This window comes from Schistocerca gregaria, chromosome 1 (genome assembly GCF_023897955.1).
Source record: "Schistocerca gregaria isolate iqSchGreg1 chromosome 1, iqSchGreg1.2, whole genome shotgun sequence".
NCBI lineage: Eukaryota > Metazoa > Arthropoda > Insecta > Orthoptera > Acrididae > Schistocerca > Schistocerca gregaria.
In genome coordinates this window covers 181,836,585-181,857,118 of record NC_064920.1, presented here as the reverse complement: position 1 = coordinate 181,857,118, position 20,534 = coordinate 181,836,585, and the positions used below count along the sequence as shown (strand labels likewise).

Below are 20,534 nucleotides of genomic sequence, written 5' to 3'. Positions count from 1 at the left end.
TTTTGCCACGCCGACGGCAATGTCGGAGCGGTCACTGTCGACCATGCCGGCTTAGGAATGCGCACCATACGGGTTTTCGAACTCCCGTTCGAGCTACCGGCGGAAGACGTTATCGCGGCTTTCCGCCCCTACGGTACTGTACATCGCCACACTGCCGAACGCTGGGCGCAATTCCAAACGTACCCCGTTCTTAACGGTGTACGGCAGATCACCATCGACCTCCATCGCCACGTGCCATCTTACCTGCAAATTAGCGGGTGCCGAGCGGTTGTCATATACGACGGCCAACCCAAGACCTGTTCCGGGTGCGGAAAAGAAGGCCACCTCAGATCTGAGTGTCTTCAGAGACGGATCACCCAATTGCCAGGCGCTACCGTGGCACCTACGGCTCCGACGACGATTTTACCGATCACCTACGCATCGGCACTCTCTTCTCCTCCCACCGGCCGCCGCTCATCGGACCATGTACAGGTGACCCTTCCAGCTGCTATGGATACCGCTGGGGACGACACGTCGCGCTCAAAGCAAGACGCTACTACGGCGCCACTACCAACAGCGACGACTTCCGACACCCACCAGCCTGAACATATGGACACCCCTTCATTTGACGTTCCCGCGACGGCCTTCCTGTCAGAGCGACGCGACTCCCTTCCGTCTTCCGACACAGAGGGACGAACCCGCAAACAACGTTCACCTAAGAGGCGCAAGAGGAGGCGTCGTACGGTCTCGGAACGAGACGGATCACCTCCCCCTGATGCTCCAGAAGCCGTCCGACACGACGAGGCCTCAGAGAACCTACACGACGATACGAATGACGACAACATGACGCCGACTGTGGATGTTTCGATGCCAACTCTACTGGCTCGCTCAGGTGCTCCTGAACCAATGGACTCCACCGATGCTACTGCCGCCGTGACGTCCTCCGCCTCTACGACCGAAGTGGAATGTACGACCATCACAACGACAGCGCTCTCAATGGTGTGGAGTGAGGACGTCGATGAGGACCCGGACCACACGCTGGGGACAGAGTTACCCCAGACGGAAGCATCGTTACGCCGCTGATAACGCCGTCAGGTGGCGCACGGCACGACTCGCCGTTGCCTCGCCCCTCTTCATCCTCCGCCGGTGGAGTTCCCCTTCACGGCGGGGGACGGCTCCAAACCTACCGAATAGCGACGATCAACACTAACACCATCAGCTCACCCGTGAAACTTCAACTGCTGCGAGAGATGATATGGGCGTCAGACGTCGATATAGCACTACTACAGGAAGTACACTTGGCCACACTTCCAGACGTCGCGGGATATAACACTTATCCTTCTCCTGGTGACCACCTGGGACGCGGCGTAGCCATCTACGCCAGAGAAGGCATTCCAGTGGCCGATATCACATACCTTCCATCTGCCAGAGGCATGGCCGTCACCGTCATGGGGACGCGTATCGTCAACATTTACGCTCCGTCGGGCTCCACCCGCAGACGCGACAGGGCACTCTTCTATTCAGAAGAAATCGCTCCTCTGTTTCTTGGACGCTGCGACCATTACTTGTTTGGGGGTGATTTTAATTGTGTCTTGCACCCTAAAGATCAAGTGCCCCACTACAACACCTGTCAAGAACTGCGTCTTGTCGTCCGAGATCTGTTGCTCCGCGACACTTGGGAAGTTCAGCACGGCGACGCCCCTGGACATACTTACCAGACGAGTCACTCCGCGAGCCGCCTGGACAGAATTTACGTCTCTCGGGAACTCACACCTGCAGTCCAAGGTGGAGAACTTCGGCCCCTGGCCTTTTCGGACCACTGTGCCTACATCTGCAACATTCTCTTCCCCAAGCAAGTGGTCTGGCGAAGTCGTGCACCGTGGAAGCTAAACACCTCCCATCTTCATGATCCCGAATGTCTTCAACGTGTCACCGAGACATGGGCCACCTGTGAACGTCGCTTACCTAAATACTGCACGACCTTGACCTGGTGGCTGGAATATGCCAAACCTGCCATTCGACGTACTTTGATTCAGTATGGAAAGGAAGTTGCTATGTGGCGCCGGCACACTACCGACTATTTCTACGCCGTTCTCCGCGACCTGGACGCCCAACCGCCCACACCCGACACCCAGAGGGAACGCAGCAGGATTAAGGCCCAAATTGTAACTTTGACACGCCGTCGACTGCAGGGGGCTATGGTGCGAACCCGATATCAAGATTCGGCGGAACAGGAACATCCGACCATGCATCATATCGCCTCCGATAGGAAACATCGGCGACAACAACTCATCACCGAGATCACAACCTGTCGCGGCCAGCACGTCACTTGCCAGGCCGAAATCGTCAGTGCCTTTGTTGACCACTACCGCACAATGTACTAGGAGGAGACTACCAACAACCACGCTGAGGAGTCTGTATTACCACACGTAACTCGCACCCTCACCAGCGACGAAGCGGATGAGCTGATGGAGCCCATTACGCGTGACGAAATCCACGATGCAATCAAAAAAGGTGCTCTGAATAAGTCACCTGGCGTTGACGGATTGCCGATAGAATTTTATCGCGCTTTCTTCACACTAATGGCGTCGCGGTGGACAACGATGTTTCATGAACTGCTGACGATGGGGAACGGCGTACCGCCGTCCTTCGTCACGGGAATTATTATACCCATCCACAAACCGACACCAGGTGTGACGACAGCACATTACCGTCCCCTGACTCTGCTTAACGCAGACTGTAAAATTTTTACACGCCTCCTGGCAACGCGATGCCGCAAGGTCCTGCCTAGCATTCTATCCCCGGAACAGACAACTCCGGGCGGGTCAGTTAATGTACAAACGGCCACAGGAGAATGTCGCGATTTAATTGCACTGGCAGCGGCGTGCAGACTCCGCGCCGCAGTGGTTGCCATTGATTTTGACAGCGCATTCGACAAAGTGCGGCATCCTTTTCTGTTCTCCGTGATGAACCGCATGGGTTTTCCACCAGCCTTTATCGACGTAATCCGGCGCCTGTACGGCACCGCCGAATCGCTGATTCAGGTTAATGGCCGTGTGGCGGGACCAGTGGCGATCCGACGTTCCGTACGGCAAGGCTGCCCACTTTCGACCCTACTCTATGCCATCAGCCTGGAGCCACTCATCGGGAGTCTGACGAGCCACCTTTCTGGTCTCACTTTGCGACAGCACAGTTTTCGATGTCGTGCGTATGCGGACGACCTCCTCCTCTTGATCCGCTCACGGAGTGAAACACACACGGTACTTGATTTGATATCAACGTACGGCACTGCAGCGGGCAGTAACATGAATGTGACTAAATCCGCGGCGATGCCCATTGGACGCGGCCTCTCACACGACGACTTAGCACCTCTCCCGTGTGTACAGAAACTACGATACCTTGGTATCATTTTCACCTCCACCGTGCGCCGCTCCGCTGCCATCAATTTTCGGCGTGCTCTTCAAACCATCCGCACGACGGTGCGACAAAATCTTCTCCGACGACTCGATTCTTTACAACGTGTCCAATACCTCAATCAACATGTGGCGTCCAGAGTGGTCCACATTGCACAGGTCCTCCCGCTGCCATCAACTATTGGACGTAGCCTCCAGGCTGCCTTCGGATACTTCCTTACGGCTGGTACGCTCTTTAAGGTCCGCTACGACACGCTCACCCTTCCCCCGCGAGCGGGTGGCCTCGGTCTTGTCAATGTGCGACTCCGCGCGGCGTCCTTGTACATGTCCACCATGCACAAGCAGTGGCACGGGGGCACCTCCCTTACGCGCAGCTTGCTGGAAATTCTTGTGCCCGCGACCATAACACCACCAGTACCAGTCGGACACATCAAGCACCATCTGACGCACATTTCTGATTTCATCGTCGACTTCAGTTATGCTCACACACACTTACCGACCACGCGTTCTCCTCGACCTAAAGATTTTTACACCCCACTCCTTCGTTCCATATCCAGCAACAATATCGAACTGCGACATCCGTCCACGCGGTGGCAAACGGTTTGGCGTCACATCCAACAGCCTTTTCTTCCCTCCAAAGTCCGGACAACATGGTACCAGGTCGCAAATGAAAAATTCGCCACAAATCATCGTCTTCACGCCATAGGACTAAAGGACTCTCCACTCTGCTCCATGTGCCACCTCATGGATGACGATGTCCACCAACTGACTTGTGCTGCCGCCAGTGACGTCTGGAAACTTGCCCGACAGTTCGTTGCCTGTTACCTCCGTGTTCCGCCGGACTCGATTGACCCATGGACTTTTATCCACCCTGAGAATACTTATTTCCCCGCCACCAAAAATCATGCGATTGTATGGGTCAAGGGATGGACCATCACCTACATGTATAATGATGGCGAAAAATCACGCCTTGATTTCTGGCAGTACTTACAAACCGCCCACAGCGAAGTCGAACAGCGACCGCGCTACCGCGCCTTCTTCGCTAATTATCTACACGCGATCTTTACGTCACCCCCGCTCAGTTGGATGGTACCACACGCCGACAGCACTCCCGCCCCCCCTGCTGACATCTGAGACCCCTCGCGCTGCTTTCTACATTGTAACCCATAGTGGAGTAGGTGCATGGACACACGCCTCCTTTCTTTTATGCACTACACCAGATAAACACTGGTTTTTCCCTCACTCCACTGTAAATTGCTTTACACCTCTTAGCTTCCATCAGTATTATTAGTTTTTTTTCCCTACACCTTGTTCATACTAAAAAAACTTGCTCACCTTATACGAGTATCATGTCTTGTGTTATTTTCGCCGGAAGGATGGCATTTTTCTTGTATTTAAGTTTGTACCAATAAAGATCTTTTGTTCATTTACCCTGTTCCTGGTGAAGAAAAAAAATAATAATAAAAAAAGTGGTCAGCGCAACAAAATGCCGTCCGCAGCTCGTGGTCGTGCGGTAGCGTTCCCGGGTTCGATTCCCGGCGGGGTCAGGGATTTTTTCTGCCTCGTGATGACTGGGTGTTGTGTGATGTCCTTAGGTTAGTTAGGTTTAAGTAGTTCCAAGTTCTAGGAGACTGATGACCATAGATGTTAAGTCCCATAGCGCTCAGAGACATTTGAACCAACAAAATGCCATTCAAGGGGCCGGGTGTTGTACTGTCTTCATCACTTCGTACTCATGACACGCAAGCAGCTGAAGTGGTGGAAACCAAAAAGATATGCGCCAGGCGACTGGTCCACACGACGGCAGGCCCTCGTCACACATTTCATTTCACACGAAAAGGGGTTTGTGGTCTGTAGTATGCTTTTCTCTGTTCATTGGTGCCTACTATCACGAAATTATCACTTTTATTACACATGGCAATATTGTGGTATGAACGTTTATATACGAATACACAACAACGATTACAGAATCTGCGATAAAATTAGTAGAAGCGCACATGAGAACCCTGGATAAATCGCTGAAGGTGATTCCCCAACTACACAATTACAAACTTTACGTGACACGAGTATGACGCTAAAATTCATCACTCAAGATCATCGACTTACTCATAACCTGAAAATTTAATTTAAAACACTCGAACCAACAAAAGGTTAACTCTTCAGTTAAGTGGCATCAAGTTTTAGACACAGGTGATGGAACTTCAAATTAACAGGCACAAGTGCTGAAATTCTGTAATTCTCATATATTTTGGGGGTAAAATCCTGGTCTGAACACCTAACGGTTTTGTGATATACTGACGTGCGAAACCCAACGACAAAAGCAACTTTTACGTGATTTGTCACAGCCAAACAGTGTAGAATATCATAAACTTTGCAAATTACAAATGCATTGCTGTATGCTGCGTGGAAACTACACAGCATTGGTCAACGTAAGACTAAAAAAAAGAAAATAAAGATGACTAATCAGTCCTGGATTTGCATATTTGGATGGCAGAAACGATTCAGAACAATTTTCAGACTCACTTGCGTACAAGACGAACAATAGAAAATTATGTGCAAATCTCAGCGGCCTAGAGTCTAAACACAATTCCTCAATCAAGACGACTTCATTCTGTCTTCATGCAAAAAATGACACGTTTATTATAAAATAAATTTTTTCTACGGCTAGTTCTAACAACCCTACCACAACAAAGGTCAAAATTTAATAATGATTGTGGTGTTGCGCACGCTGCTACATACTGCGTTTTCGGGGAACAACAAAGTTATTATGTGGCAGGTGTCATTAGAGCACAGTTAACAAAGTCATTTCATGTAATAATAAATAAACTAGGCACTCATCTTTTCGTGTTTCCCACTCTGGTCTCGTTGTAAAATCATGGCTCAATCGTCGAAAATCTAGGTGGTGATGATTCCAAGCTTGGATGCAAAGAGGCCTAGGTTTTATTCTGCTATATTCAAAATATTTGTAGATGCGCTTCACAAACCATTCTTGAAGAGTAAACCTTTCAAAGCTAACACAATTGTGGTGTAAAAAAAAAAATAATCAGCACTCCGAATTTAAGTTACATTTCTTTTTAATTGCTTTTATTGCAATATCACATAACACACAAAACATCACTTCACAATACAAAACATACTTGAAAACATCTTCCTCACAGTCACTGTTAAAGTTCACATTTTATAAGCTGACTACAATATGCGTCTTTCCAACATGACGTCCAAGACTTGACTTTTTAAAGGTCCGACTCTAACTAACCTTCGCTTACGCGCCCAAAAATCAGAGTTACAATGACGTCAAAGAGCATAGTGACAAAAGAAGGAATACACATAAGAATAATACCATTGCAATATAAACATATCGATGTATCACAAATGAAATAAAATCTGAATGTTGTATCAGAAATATGTTAAGTAGTTAACAGACACACAGTAGAATATTGCTGGTATCGAGAGGTTGAGTTGAGGTGCCGTAATGGTTACGTAATTCAAGTACCATTACATAGTCAAGATTTTCTTTCTTAAATACAGTGGTCATTGGTCAGTGTTGACTGTGATTCACTACAACTGCCGTCTCTGAAAACAGGTTCTCGGAATTTATCTAACACGCCTTCACAAGAACTTTCTCCCATTGAATCCTATTTAACTTCATAAAAACACATGCAGCTCGCTTGTCGCAAAACACAAGAGTGATTATAAATCTACAGTCGCTTATAATGGAAGTTATTATAACAGTAATTTTGTGGAACTAAAACAAAGGAAAGCTTAGCATCTCTATCTGAGACCCCTGTCCTTGGCAATGGTATGTGAAGCCCTTTCCTATCGAGTATGCTGCGCTTTGCTTTGCAACTCAGAATTGTCTGTGGCAAGTGAAACAGGTTTTGTTGTGTTTTAAGTAAAGGGTTATTACATACATTTCAGCCAGTTTTGCAACAAGTGTGCGGTGGCAAACGAAAGTGGTAGGATTGCTCTGCAGCTTGTACTTGCTTACTGATATGGTGGTTTCTGATATCTAATTTTTTAATACATATTGTAGATTTGGTGTGATGAAAAAGATGACGTTTAACAGAATTACCCATGACAGTGATCGAGGCCAGAACTTCTCTGATTGCTTGCAGTGTGCGGCCACTAATTCCAGCATTACTTGCTTGTCGTTTCATCGTAATAATATAGTTGTGCAGCAGAACAATATTACTGTATATGTTTAAAATTTTTAGAGTTCTACCAGGCGAGCTCAGAACAGAAAAGACTCTATCTGGCCTGGTGTGCCAATTTTAATGTCAACAAGATGTACCACCGGTGTTACAGGCGTCAGGGCATTAAGTGAGTATAGCCACACAACCGCTGAGCGATGAAAGCAGAAACGCAAATGTTACTTTGCTACATAACACTTCGTAACTTCATCAGTGCAAAACAACTGAAGAGCCAGATGTAAGCAGAAAGATTTGAGCTCACAGACCCTGAACAATTACTGAAGTACTGCAGCCAGGCAATGAGTGCTGACGGGACTGATAAATGAGGGCAAATGCATTCATATACCCAGAGACACTATCTTGTGAGTATGGGCTTGAGTCTTTAAATATTGAGGATTCTGGCGCTCAAAGACATATTCAGTGATGCTGTCGTTCTGTCTGTGTCGCTTGAACCAGAGAGAATGATGGCCTATAGAGTTTCAGTGAAACGACAGCAAGCTGATCGATGATGGTCTACGGGCTGCCAGCTTCCCGACTTCCAAAAGCGATGTTCAGCCACTGATGTCTACTGGGACATAAGGAGAAGACTCAAGTCAGGTCTCCTCCAATGAGATTCAGTTGCAGATGATATGCAAGCTGTCATATCCACACCGAACAGGAGCAGCACGTATGTGCAGATCCTCGGTGACTCTTGAACATCTGCTGCAGTCTCCATCTATCAATGATCGATATCTTCATTACAACTAACATCCTGCTGTGCTCGTCTGAGTGTGAGAAGGACTGTCTTCGAGACTGCTGAGGTGGGAGCTTCACTGAAGAACGTCTGGGCAGGCGATGCATTCTCGTGCACGTGCTGCCAGCAGCACAACGTGCACCCATGGTTCGCTGATCCGCGGAGAGATGTCATGTCTTACTGACAACGCGATAGTGCTTTTTGCGGCACTCGCTTGGAACCCGCCACCGACCACTTCCCTGAAGACACTTTATAACTCTGTAAAATTAACACGAGACATAAATGTTGTTGAAGATATTACTGTGTCTCTGACGCCTCTGGGTGTAAACTGGACTACTCACTCACAGTCAGCGCCTGACCTGCTCAAACGCGACTCCAACTCCCCAGACGCAACAGTGTGTAAGGAACTAGCTTATATTGCGAACCCCTAAATGTGGGTGAATGTGAAATTAATCAAGTACTAGGAACACTCCTCAGATCCACTGCTGAGTTTAGCGTAAACAGTGGAATTACTAGTTCTTTAATTTATTGGGCTTAGCAGTGGATTTGAAGATGGGGAAGTGGCACAATACTTGATTTAACAGAAATAGTTCTGGTGATAAAACTCAAGGTATAAGTAACAGTATGGTTTATTATAAAAGACACGTAAATAACAATGCAATAAAACACAATTATGTGAGCAATATCTGTACAAAGATCTACATTACTATGAAAACAACTGGCCGCTATCGACAGGGGATCTCAAGTTGATTCCGCATTTCTAGATTTCCGGAAAGCTTTTGACACCGTTCCTCACAAGCGACTTCTAATCAAGCTGCGGAGCTATGGGGTATCGTCTCAGTTGTGCGACTGGATTCGTGATTTCCTGTCAGGAAGGTCGCAGTTCGTAGTCATAGACGGCAAATCATCGAGTAAAACTGAAGTGATATCAGGTGTTCCCCAGGGAAGCGTCCTGGGACCTCTACTGTTCCTGATCTATATAAATGACCTGGGTGACAACCTGAGCAGTTCTCTTAGACTGTTCGCAGATGATGCTGTAATTTACCGTCTAGTAAGGTCATCCGAAGACCAGTATCAGCTGCAAAGCGATTTAGAAAAGATTGCTGTATGGTGTGTGAGGTGGCAGTTGACGCTAAATAACGAAAAGTGTGAGATGATCCACATGAGTTCCAAAAGAAATCCGTTGGAATTCGATTACTCGATAAATAGTACAATTCTCAAGGCTGTCATTTCAACTAAGTACCTGGGTGTTAAAATTACGAACAACTTCAGTTGGAAGGACCACATAGATAATATTGTCGGGAAGGCGAGCCAAAGGTTGCGTTTCATTGGCAGGACACTTAGCAGATGCAACAAGTCCACTAAAGAGACAGATTACACTACACTCGTTCGTCCTCTGTTAGAATATTGCTGCGCGGTGTGGGATCCTTACCAGGTGGGATTGACGGAGGACATCGAAAGGGTGCAAAAAAGGGCAGCTCGTTTTGTATTATCGCGTTATAGGGGAGAGAGTGTGGCAGATATGATACACGAGTTGGGATGGAAGTCATTACAGCATAGACGTTTTTCGTCGCGGCGAGACCTTTTTACGAAATTTCAGTCACCAACTTTCTCTTCCGAATGCGAAAATATTTTGTTGAGCCCAACCTACATAGGTAGGAATGATCATCAAAATAAAATAAGAGAAATCAGAGCTCGAACAGAAAGGTTTAGGTGTTCGTTTTTCCCGCTCGCTGTTCGGGAGTGGAATAGTAGAGAGATAGTATGATTGTGGTTCGATGAACCCTCTGCCAAGCACTTAAATGTGAATTGCAGAGTAGTCATGTAGATGTAGATGTAGATGTAGTTCTAAGTTAGCAAAGTTGCTTGAAACCTTCTAGGTCGCCGAGCTCATTCTTTCAAATAGATACAATACCCAGTCTATGACGATCATAGTGACTTTTGTCTGGGACCAACGCCAAAAAATCCTTAAGATTTGATGAAGCACTGACGAATGTGAGCCAGTGATAGCTACCTTGCAATTAGATTACAATACTCTCGCTTGCCAAAGAATCCTTAAGATTTGATGAAGCACTGACGAATGTGAGCCAGTGACAGCTACCTTGCAATTAGACTACAATACTCTCGCTTGCCCGAATATGCCGAAGCTGAAAACGGTGCTTACCGTAAACTTCAACGTACTGTGAGCAGAATGCAGACACAATGACTCCATGACTTGACTGTGGAGCTACAACTTAGCATCCATCACTTGTCTGTGACTTCTGCTCTGGAACTCCTCCAAGTTCCGCGTCTCTTCACCCTTTAGCTCCAGCTACCATACTGTTCTCAAGACTCGTCCCAGCAGCTTGTTCCTCTCTTCCCGCCAACAAAATGCGAACAACAATCCTCTTAAGTGCTGCTATATCCCATCAGTGGCGTAATATTTTCTTTTATAATATTTCGCGCACAGAAACAGCGAAACCTCAATTTCTTCCACTCTTTTCTAAAAGAGCTTACCCGCCGAATGCTATATTCTCAGAACGTCACTACTTACATTCCGATTGGTGCTCATTCAGCCAACAGCTTGCCTGTAACTACAGGCCGTGTGAAGCATTAAGAAGCTTGCTACTAGACTAGTAGCCGACTCTGCACCAGCCTCTGTCCGTCCGTTAAGCAGGTCAGTGCTGTTTTGTTGAGTTTTTAGGAAAGCCAGGAGACGTTTATCTCTCCATGTATTTCACTTAACAAGCTGCTAGGGTCAACTATCCACTGACAGAGTTCTGTCTTCTGAATGAAAGACATTTTACCTCGGCCATCTACAGATATGGACAATGGCTTGCCCGACTGCTCTCCGTATGGGAAAGCTACTTCCAGTCCCTGGCAAGGATGGCCTCACAAAGAGTAGCCTGTCTCATATTCGCAGCACTTCTCATTTACAAATTTAACCCATAAAGGAATACTTAAAGGTGCCGCATTTCAGTGTACATGAGCACTATCACAAGACACTATCACAAGACTGGACAGAGGTGTGTGGTACAGAGCTACACAAGCGTCAGCAATCACTCCATCAGACTGACAGTGCAATGGCTTTAAAGGCACTTATGTGTTCCTGACATGGGGTGGCGCACTTAATGTGCTTCCTTGTTGATATGTGTTGCCGGCCATCTCCTGTCTTATGAGAACCATTTCACATTGGATATCTTGAGTCGGATAGACACTGTGGTCAGCGCGTGCTTTCACGGACTAGAGGCTGACTCACCCGAGACCCAGCAGGGTAGCCGAGAGCCCGTCTGCTTGAGGCGGTGGCGCGGCACGGACCTGCTGTCCCGGCCGCGGGCGCGCGTGGACGAGGAAGTGTTTACACCGCCGGTACTCGCGCCTGTTGTTGTCTGACTCACACAATTTTCGAAAGACTACGATCCAATTTACGTTCGACAACGAATTTGCCAGACCAAAAGCTTTCGAAATAGAACGTTTTTTGAGGGAAGAAGTTCGTTTACCTGGTGCAGACATCATTGGAATACACCTGTCCATTGTAAGCAGCACAATGTACGTAAAGATGACCGATGTAGCTGCGTGTGAAAGAACTCCCTCCGCTGCTCAAAGAGGATTTAAATTTCGACACTCGAATGGCCGTATCAGCATGTCACAGTAGCTCCTTCAGGATTGGGTGTGAGGGTCATTCGGATCTTCGAATTGCCGTTTGAGGTGCCAGAATCGATGGTTACTGAGTCGCTGCGACCATATGGAACGGTACTTAGTCATACGCCTGAACGCTGGGCAAGTTTTAGCATCTATCCTGTGCTAAAAGACGTCCGACAGGTGCGGATCGTCCTTACTAAACATATCTCTTCTTATTTATACATTGGAGGATGTCGAGCTATTGTGATTTACGACTGTTTTAACAGTTTTAATCTGCCAGGAAGTTTCATATCAGCGCACACTCCGCTGCAGAGTGAAAATCTCATTCTGGAAACATCCCCCAGGCTGTGGCTAAGCCATGTCTCCACAGTATCCTTTCTTTCAGGAGTGCAAGTTGTGCATGTTTCGCAGAAGAGCTTCTGTAAAGTTTGGAAGGTAGGAGACGGATACTGGCAGAAGTAAAGCTGTGAGTACCGGGCGTGAGTCGTGCTTCGGTAGCTCAGTTGGTAGAGCACTTGCCCGTGGAAGGCAAAGGTCCCGAGTTCGAGTCTCGGTCGGGCACACAGTTTTAATCTGCCAGGAAGTTTCATATCAGCGCACACTCCGCTGCAGAGTGAAAATCTCATTCTTAGGTGTATTGTTCACCCGATCGCTACGGCAATCAGCGGCGGCGAGCTATCGACGTCTCCTCCAGATCGTCCGACTGCACATACGCAACAATTCACTCCGAACGCACGACCTGCTCTAAAGGGTGGACTACACTAATGTTCATCTGGCCTCGCGACTGCCGCACCTGGCACAGGTGCTGCCAATGCCACATGGTATTGCTGACAGATTAATGGCGGCCTTTGGATACTATGTCAGCCAAGGAATGTTGTTTAAGATCAGATACAAGACTTTGACTCTCCCACACCATTCTGGAGGACTTAACCTCACGGATGTGCGGAACAAGGCTCTATCTCTATACCTGCGAGCGACGCTACGAACTTGGAAGCAGCGGCACCACGCCATCACGTCGGCCATCCTGGATGTGCTTCTTCCCACGTCCTTTGAAACACCGGTGGCTGTAGGCACAATCTCGCCCTCGTTTCCTCACGTCGCGCGTTTTTTTGTTGAGTTTAGTTATGTTCAGTCACAGATACCTTCTGCAAGAATCCCCACTACCCGTGAGATATATCGATACTTGCGGCGTCATCATGGCAGCAATGTTGTCGAACTTAAACACCCAACATGAAACTGGCGACAGATTTGGCGAGCTGTCCATACACCTCTCCTTACCACAGCAGCGCGATCGTCATGGTATACATTAATCACCCACAGGACCGTCAACCGCCAACGACTGTACGACATTCGCGTGGTAGATTCCCCGCTCTGCCTTATATGTGGCATGCAGGGCACCGACGAACATTCTCTGCAGTGCGGTGAGGCAACGGATGTTTGGCGGCTCACGCAACGCATCATGGCCCTCCTCCGGCGCACCGACGAATCGACGATCACGACGGACGCTTTATTTTTCCCTGACGCTGTCTTTTTGCCTCACAAAAAACATCGGCGATCCGATGGATTGGAGGACACGCATCGCACTACGTGCTCTCGCGGACCTTGATATCGGGCATGGACTATTGGCATTATCTACTAGAACAACACGAGATCATCCGACGCCACTCTAAATATAAAACGCACTTTGCGAACTTTCTAGGCAGCATGTTTCATAACCTCCCGAAGCGGTGGGGAGTCCCAGGTTTACGTTGTTTCGAGGGATAGGATTTACTCCCAGTGAAGTGACGAGGATGTCACTTCGGCCTATATTTCTTTTCCTTCTTTTTTATATTTGCTTTTTCCTTTGGGACATTAAAATTAACAGAATAAATAAAATGTTATTGTTACTAACAAAAAAATTACAATGTACAATGTTTTCATCCCGCTGCCTCTCCCTTGCCTCTCCCTTATCCTATCCAGAGACGGGGACACCGTGGCCAGGCCTCTAAGTACGACCCCCGCCCACTCTGCTGCCAAAAAAAAAAAAAAAAAAAAAAAGGGAGCCCTAATGGGCTGCTCCCTGGACTAGGGTAGGCGGGCTGGCCCCGGATCGAATCCGCCCGCCCGATTAACGATAAGGGCCAGTAAGCTGACCAACCTGAACGTTGTTTTTAGGCAGTTTTCTACATCCCACAAAGTGAATACCAGGCTGGTCGACACATTCCTCCTCAGTTACACGACTTACAGACATTTGAAAACGTTCGCACTATTTCGTGACGTATACTAGATGCAAACAGCTGGGGTACACTGCTTCTGTCCCGGGGGGTTCGGGGTGACGTCAGGAAGGGTATCCGACCACCCTCTGCCACTTTGTTTTTTTGGTTATCAGTCTACTGACTGGTTTGATGCGGCCCGTCACGAATGCCTTTCCTGTGCTAACCTCTTCATCTCAGAGTAGCACTTGCAACCTACATCCTCAATTATTTGCTTGACGTATTCCAATCTCTGTCTTCCTCTACAGTTTTTGCCCTCTACAGCTCCCTCTAGTACCATGGAAGTCATTCCCTCATGTCTTAGCAGATGTCCTATCATCCTGTCCCTTCTCCTTATCAGTGTTTTCCACATATTCCTTTCCTCTCCGATTCTGCGTAGAACCTCCTCATTCCTTACCTTATCAGTCCACCTAATTTTCAAAATTCGTCTATAGCACCACATCTCAAATGCTTCGATTCTCTTCTGTTCCGGTTTTCCCACAGTCCATGTTTTACTACCATACAATGCTGTACTCCAGACGTACATCCTCAGAAACTTCTTCCTCAAATTAAGGCCGGTATTTGATATTAGTAGACTTCTCTTGGCCAGAAATGCCTTTTTTGCCATAGCGAGTCTGCTTTTGATGTCCTCCTTGCTCCATCCGTCATTGGTTATTTTACTGCCTAGGTAGCAGAATTCCTTACCTTCATTGACTTCGTGACCATCAATCCTGATGTTAAGTTTCTCGCTGTTCTCATATCTACTACTTCTCATTACCTTCGTCTTTCTCCGATTTACTCTCAGACCACATTGTGTACTCATTAGACTGTTCATTCCGTTCAGCAGATCATTTAATTCTTCTTCACTTTCACTCAGGATCGCAATGTCATCAGCGAATCGTATCATTGATATCCTATCACCTTGTATTTTAATTCCACTCCTGAACCTTTCTTTTATTTCCATCATTGCTTCCTCGATGTACAGATTGAAGAGTAGGGGCGAAAGGCTACAGCCTTGTCTTACTCCCTTCTTAATACGGGCACTTCGTTCTTGATCGTCCACTCTTATTATTCCCTCTTGGTTGTTGTATATATTGTATATGACCCGTCTCTCCCTAAAGCTTACCCCTAGTTTTTTCAGAATCTTGAACAGCTTGCACCATTTTATATTGTCGAACGCATATTCCAGGTCGACAAATCCTATGAACGTGTCTTGATTTTTCTTTAGCCTTGCTTCCATTATTAGCCGTAACGTCAGAATTGCCTCTCTCGTGCCTTTACTTTTCCTAAAGCCAAACTGATCGTCACCTAGCGCATTCTCAATTTTCTTTTCCATTCTTCTGTATATTATTCTTGTAAGCAGCTTCGATGCATGAGCTGTTAAGCTGATTGTGCGATAATTCTCGCACTTGTCAGCTCTTGCCGTCTTCGGAATTGTGTGGATGATACTTTTCCGAAAGTCAGATGGTATGTCGCCAGACTCATATATTCTACACACCAACGTGAATAGTCGTTTTGCTGCCACTTCCCCTAATGATTTTAGAAATTCTGATGGAATGTTATCTATCCCTTCTGCCTTATTTGACCGTAAGTCCTCCAAAGCTCTTTTAAATTCCGATTCTAATACTGGATCCCCTATCTCTTCTAAATCGACTCCTGTTTCTTCTTCTATCACATCAGACAAATCTTCACCCTCATAGAGGCTTTCAACGTATTCTTTCCACCTATCTGCTCTCTCCTCTACATTTAACAGTGGAATTCCCGTTGCACTCGTAATGTTCCCACCGTTGCTTTTAATGTCACCAAAGGTTGTTTTGACTTCTCTGTATGCTGAGTCTGTCCTTCCGACAATCATATCTTTTTCGATGTCTTCACATTTTTCCTGCACCCATTTCGTCTTAGCTTCCCTGCGCTTCCTATTTATTTCATTCCTCAGCGACTTGTATTTCTGTATTCCTGATTTTCCCGGAAGATGTTTGTACTTTTTCCTTTCATCAATCACCTGAAGTATTTCTTCTGTTACCCATAGTTTCTTCGCAGCTACCTTCTTTGTACCTATGTTTTCCTTCCCAACTTCTGTGATGGCCCTTTTTAGAGACGTCTATTCCTCTTCAACTGTGTTGCCTACTGCGCTATTCCTTATTGCTGTATCTATAGCGTTAGAGAACTTCAAACGTATCTCGCCATTCCTTAGAACTTCCGTATCCCACTTCTTAGCGTATTGATTCTTCCTGAATAATGTCTTGAACTTCAGCCTACTCTTCATCACTACTATATTGTGATCTGAGTCCATATCTGCTCCTGGGTACGCCTGACAATCCAGTATCTGATTTCGGAATCTCTGTCTGACCATGACGTAATCTAATTGAAATCTTCCCGTATCTCCCGGCCTTTTCCAAGTATACCTCCTCCTCTTGTGATTCTTGAACAGGGTATTCGCTATTACTAGCTGAAACTTGTTACAGAACTCAATTAGTCTTTCTCCTCTTTGATTCCTTGTCCCAAGCCCATATTCTCCTGTAACCTTTTCTTCTACTCCTTCCCCTACAACTGCATTCCAGTCGCCCATGACTATTAGATTTTCGTCCCCCTTTACATATTGCATTACCCTTTCAATATCCTCATACACTTCATTCTATCTGTTCATCTTCAGCTTGCGACGTCGGCATGTATACCTGAACTATCGTTGTCGGTGTTGGTCTGCTGTCGATTCTAATTAGAACAACCCAGTCACTGAACTGTTGACAGTAACACACTTTCTGCCCTACCTTCCTATTCATAACGAACCCTACACCTGTTATACCATTTTCTGCTGCTGTTGATATTAGCCGATACTCATCTGACTAGAAATCCTTGTCTTCCTTCCACTTCACTTCACTGACCTCTACTATATCTAGATTGAGCCTTTGCATTTCCCCTTTCAGATTTTCTAGTTTCCCTACCACGTTCAAGCTTCTGACATTCCACGCCCCGACACGTAGAACATTATCCTTTCGTTGGTTATTCAATCTTTTTCTCGTGGTAACCTCCCCCTTAGCAGTCCCCTCCCGGAGATCCGAATGGGGGACTATTCCGGAATCTTTTGCCAATGGAGAGATCATCATGACACGTCTTCAACTACAGGCCACATGTCCTGTGGATACACGTTACGTGTCTTTAATGCAGTGATTTACATTGCCTTCTGCATCCTCATGTCGTTGATCATTGCTGATTCTTGCGCCTGTAGGGGCAATTTGCCACCCCTAGGACAAGAGAGTGCCCTGAACCTCTATCCGCCCCTCCGCCCTCTTTGAAAAGGCCGTTGGCAGAATGAGGCTGACTTCTTATGCCGGAAGTTTTCGGCCGCCAATGCTGATAATTTATCAAAATTTAGGCACTAACACTGCCAAATCCATTATAACAAGGCCGACCCCGCGCTGGAGCGGGACAAAGGCCCAAGAAAGCAAGAAAGAAAGGCTGGCTCATTCGGATCAGTGTTGTACATTTGAAGGTTGTTGCCTAAAATACTTCAAATTTGCAAAAGGATAACACCAATTAAAATACAAGTAAAACTATAATGTTGCTGTCTGACTTACTGCCACATTTAACTGTAAACACAGAAGACGTAACAAATGCTAGATTCACTCCTTGTGAGGCAATTGTTTTGTTATTCTTTAAAACATACAGGTAACGTCAGACTGGTAATTTTTTTAAAAAAATATTTACAAAGCACTAGGAAGGACATGATGTATGCTAGAACTATTAGAATGGATTTAATTTAAATATTTTATCTTTTGTACTATTTTTCTTTTTATGTAATCATTGCGACGAGGTATGTGGCTCCTCTTATTTATGGAAGAGTTCATAGATGGCGACAAATGTAAGCAAGACAGAGAGTTGGAGTGACTTACCGTTCCGTTAAGGATGAGAGAGCACTAATCTCGAACAGATGTTTAGTTATAAGTACAATAAAACCAATATATCGAATTGCTGTTATTAACAGTGTACCTACATCTAAACCAGTGTAATATGGAAAACGTTCTTTAGAATCAATGTTATAACCATCGTACTTGTATAGTATTGTGTCAATGGCTGTGGCATATCGGCAAGACGGCTGGAGCTATTTCCTGTTCTCTGGGTCATATCCTTTACTGCTTCCTTGAAAGCAGTTTTCACAATGACCTGGTCGTTTATCAGACTTTTCTTTGTAATGGAAAAAGGTCTCTAGCTCATCTAGGAACGTGCCCTTCTCCCACTCATGCAACAAACTCACGTTAGATGTCAAAAATCGGCAATTTATATTTTGCTGTAAGTACGAGTAAGTGAGGCCGGCCGGTATGGCCGTCCGGTTCTAGGAGCTTCAGTCTGGAACCGCGCCACCGCTACGGTCGCAGGTTCGAATCCTGCCTCGGGCATGGATGTGTGTGATATCCTTAGGTTAGTTAGGTTTAATTGGTTCTAAGTTCTAGGCGACTGATGACCTCAGAAGTTAAGTCGCAAAGTGCTCAGAACCATTTGAACCATTTGAGTAAATGAGCAGCCATACTCGATTTTCCCGTGGCATCTTTTCTGTACAAAGCAACGTGTTCCCCTAACCTTATTTCCACTGTCCTTTACGTTTAGCCATCGCAACAGGCCTCACAGTCCGGGCAATCATTTTATAAACTCCAGGAGCATGAAATAAATTCTTTATATCTACAGTATGTTGCAAAACACATCCCAGGTCACTTCAAGTTCCAAAAGACACTGCCACATTGTACTTGCTAAGGACAGTTTCAATCCTTGCTCTCATTTTACCATAATAATTAAACTAACAAACTTAATATTTTCCTTAGAAGCCATATTATTGTAAAGGGGTCATCCTATTTTTGTATTTATTAGTTATGTACTTATATATATTACCAAAAAAGTCAAGTGAATAGTTATTCACTTTTGCAAGCTATTAAAATGAATGTTATAGTGTTGATGCCATCATCGTTACCCTTTATTAACAGCAGCGTATCGCCTACGAACCTAAAATAGTATACAATTTTGTCTCCTCGTGGTGGATTTTCAGAAAAGAAACTGTTTTCTAAATAATTAATAAATATATCCGCGGGTACTCCAAATGAGCTCCCAATACGTAGACTTTTTTTGGGGAATAAGTGTCTCCATTAAATTTAGAGTTGTTAAATTTCAAAATTATAGTAAGTAAGCCGTCCGAGGTGGCCGAGCGGTTCTAGGCGCTACAGTCTGGAACCGCGCGACCGCTACCGTCGCAGGTTCGAATCCTGAATCGGGCATGGATGTGTGTGATGTCCTTAGGTTAGTTAGGTTTAATTGGTTCCAAGTTCTAGGGAACTGATGACCTCAGCAGTTGAGTCCCATAGTGCTCAGAGCCATTTGAACCATTTATAGTAAGTAGCCCACCGAATCCACCTACTCCTCTTTTAGAAAGCTCGGTTTGTTTCATAAAATTACCCTGAATTACCTGCACGGTTTTGTCAATAGGTATGTTTGTGTATAAGTTGACGATATGCAGAGAAATAAATTTCATTTAGTCAGTTGTTGTATTTCCAATTTTAACGACAACTTAGAAACTATAACAATAGAAAACTGGTTGTAGGATTTATAATGGGGTTTATGAAACCATTGGCATTTTCAAGCTACCATCCACCTAAGTGTGGGTGTCAGTAGATTCATAACTTTTAGCATTTGCACCTCTCTTGGTGATACTATCTCACTGATGGTTTTTAACTGATCAAGCAATTTCTTCTGCGCTGCAGACGTTACTTCCTTATCGATTTTATTAGTATTATTATCTTCAAAACATTTTGGAGTTTTAGCTATATAGACACCTTTTGCAACGATCCCAACAGTTCACCCTTTGTCCCCTCTAGTTACTACGGCGTCGTCTTCAGATAAGTTGTTTGAACTGACACAGTACTCTCTACATCTGTAACGGAACGGCAAGGCACTCTAACTATCCATGTTGCTTACTTTTGGCACCGTCTATGAACTCTTCAGGAAAGAAGAGGAACCACATACCTCGTCGCAATGATTAAATAAAAAGAAAGTACAAAAGAGAAAATATTTAAGTTAAATCAACTCTAATAATCCCAGCACACATCATGTCCCTCCTAGTGATTTGTAAATATTTTTTAACATTTTTTAGCATTTTTGGCATCTGACGTTACCTCTATGTTTTAAAGAATAACAAAACGATTGCCTTACAAGGAGTGAATCTGGCATTTGTTACGTCTTCTATGTTTACTGTTAAATGTGGCAGTAAGTCAGACAGCAACATATATTATTTTACTTGTATTATTACTTACTTGTATTATTCCTATGCAAATTTGAAGTTTTTCAGTTGAGATGATAACTACTTTTCTCTGAATGTTATAAGGAA

At 45.5% G+C, this 20,534-nt stretch overlaps 1 non-coding gene across 1 annotated transcript; it reads left to right on the top strand.

Annotated features, from left to right (window-relative positions):
• Positions 1 to 12,423: 12,423 nt before the first annotated feature.
• Trnap-ugg (transfer RNA proline (anticodon UGG)) lies at positions 12,424 to 12,498 on the top strand. The gene has a single exon. It is a non-coding gene; the product is annotated as a tRNA-Pro (tRNA).
• Positions 12,499 to 20,534: the final 8,036 nt, after the last annotated feature.